Source organism: Chiloscyllium plagiosum, unplaced genomic scaffold (assembly GCF_004010195.1).
Source record: "Chiloscyllium plagiosum isolate BGI_BamShark_2017 unplaced genomic scaffold, ASM401019v2 scaf_97568, whole genome shotgun sequence".
NCBI classification, from domain to species: Eukaryota; Metazoa; Chordata; class Chondrichthyes; order Orectolobiformes; family Hemiscylliidae; genus Chiloscyllium; species Chiloscyllium plagiosum.
Genome location: NW_025203653.1, coordinates 6,011 through 8,769, shown reverse-complemented (window position 1 = coordinate 8,769; position 2,759 = coordinate 6,011). Strand labels below are relative to the sequence as shown.

At 41.9% G+C, this 2,759-nt stretch overlaps 1 non-coding gene across 1 annotated transcript; it reads right to left on the bottom strand.

The window, feature by feature from the left end:
• Positions 1 to 1,502: 1,502 nt before the first annotated feature.
• trnat-agu lies at positions 1,503 to 1,576 on the bottom strand. Its single transcript has one exon. It is a non-coding gene; the product is annotated as a tRNA-Thr (tRNA).
• Between the last annotated feature and the right edge of the window lie 1,183 nt (positions 1,577 to 2,759).

Genomic DNA, 2,759 nt, shown 5'->3' with positions numbered 1-2,759 from the left:
GTACTGTTCCTGAGATGAAATAACGTGGTCGTGATGACAGAGTGAATTGGTAGTTGAAAACGCATCTGGGAATCAATATTATTCTCCCGATAACATTCTGCCAAGGACAGGCGGTTTCGATGGAGCTTGTTGTTACAGTCAGTCAATTTGACAGTTGTGCATTTGGCAGGTCGCGAAAACGTGAATTCCCAACACGTTGTCTCGACTCGAATACAATACTGTGACGTTCGGTCTTGGGTTTGCCACGGCCTAAATTTGAAAGTGGTTTTGCTTGTTTGCATGTGCATAGTCGGTGTAGTGTATATTTGTGTCTGAGAGTGTAACCAGTTTTATTTTCTGATGGGTTTTAAAAATGAAGCGATCAACAGAATATTGATTTTAATTTTTCTTTGATAATGTAAATCTGAACCAAAGACATGAATTGTTGAAGAAACGCAGCAGGCCTGACGGAATCTGTGGAGAAAAACTGAGTTAAAGTTTTAGATCGACAGAAAGCCGTTACTTATACATTTCTACATTATAATGTTAGGAAAATTATCCGTTTTATCTATTGAATCAGGATTTTTATCAAAATATCTCAATTATAGACAACCGTCACCTTTATAAATTCAAAAGGACTTTATTGACTATAATGCTGTTTCCGTTGCTCTCAGCTGGGGAAAGGCTGTGCTTAAATGATTGCCTTCTTTCGTTTCCTTTCTCTCAGTTTGCAGCAATTTCGAATGGCGAATTGGTCATTTGAGTGTCTAACTCAGCATGTGTCTCCATACGCCTCTCTTTGTCTCTGCGCATCCATCTCACCCTCTTCCTGTTACACATTCTCCGACACTCTGCCTGTCCATACAGCTCTTTACCTATTTCGGCTCTGTGAAAAGTCTGACATTTCGAGACAATTTGAGTGTGCAGCTGCTGAGAGGCTTTTTGCCCACTGACTGGAGTACGTTGAACTGGGTTCACATTCTCCGGATAATGTGTCTGTCACTTCAAACCAGGCAAGGCGACCGTTCTTGTCTGTCACTTCAAACCAGGCAAGGCGACCGTTCTTCCTCAAACAATTATGACTGTTTCGAATTGAAATAGAATTCCTAATCCACCAGGAAAAAAGCAATTACACTACAAATAAAGAAGCACAACGATGCATATATTTTTGGTTTAAATGTATGAACGGTGACATCAGAGAATGAGAGTGATCACCTGGTGGTATCTCTGACATTACCACAAAATTCCCCGGCAAATCTGCAGCGTCTCCTGCCTCATCTCGTTATTCCGACCTAACTGGGAATGAAGGAGGGGGAATAAAAGAGGAGGAGAAGCAGAAGTGCTTGTGGAATAATGGAATGAAACTACAGACATAAGTGATATTTCGGAATATATAAAAAAGCATGGCATTAACTGTTGGAACTTAACCTGCATCACCAAATCTTAACAGGGTGAAAGTCCAAGACGCTGAGTTACTTTCGCAAAGACTTGAAAAACCAAGCCCAAACATGAACGCAACAAGTAGGCACCACTGGGAGTTGAACCCAGGATCTCCTGTTTACTAGACAAGCGCTTTAACCAACTAAGCCACGGCGCCACAATAAAGCGGCCCTTGCTCATCCATATGTGGAGTTGCTTAACCACTTCCTCACAGTACTTGGACATGTGTTTTCGGATCAATGTTGCTCTCAGAGAATTGCAATCAATCCTCGAATTTTCAAACACAAACAGTTTACAGCTGAAAATCCTCTACTGAATAGGCACAAAAAAACATAATCTCTTCTTGCATTCATTTAAAACTGGTATTTTCACCTGGTTAAAGTGACAGGAGAAAGAGGAGGTGCTCATTCTATCGGAGCCCATGAAACACGTTAATACAGACAGAGGGGACATCACATCAAGAGGAACAAGGTCATTGTGGTGAATTGACTAGGAGTAATGTGTGAGTACGTATAATCATTGGGCAGTAAAAGCTGACGCAATGGCACCGACATTGAGTTTTGCACCATCTGTTCCGCGCTCACTTCCTGCATTATGCCTCCCAGGCATCATTGTCTATCACTTTATTACACTGTCTTCGTCCACGTCTCAACTTATTCCAGACGATTGCAGATGTCTGACAGGAACCTTTAAATTTTCGAAGCGAATTTCTGGAGTATAGTCAATGGGAAAGGATTCAAAGCATATCCAGAATTACCACAGTGATGGAGGGGAAGAATTATTTTCCTCAAGCTTTCAACTCCTCAGCCCAGACATGATACCGCTCGAGGGGAATTTCCAGGATTTACATTCTGCCACTGAAGGATCAGCGAGATACATCCAACTCAGAAAGGTGATATGTTTGGAGGGGGATTAGTGGTGGTCGTTTCCCGTGTATCTGCTGCCTTTGTCGTTATATACGGATGGAAGCAATTACTGACCGATTCTGGCAGGACCTGGGTGTGTGCTCTGCATGCAAGCAAGAATTTGTTTTCATTCTAATAATTCACAAAAAGAGAAATAAATCTTCATTACCTGAGTGGGAATTATATCCAGGCCTGTGCGATGCAAACTCGGACTACTGAACAGGGACCTCCTGTGATGCTGACTGTAAAACTTACAACCTGACTTGTAGACACTCTTGTGTCTGTCGTTGACTCCATAACAAACTTCAGCTGCAAAGTTGCTCACTCCAAGTTTCGAAAAAGTTCATATTATCGCACTGGATTTCAATGTGAAAAAAGCGGAACTTTGATAATCTGATGTTGTTCAGCAGATGTACTGCAGGAAGGCACAGAACA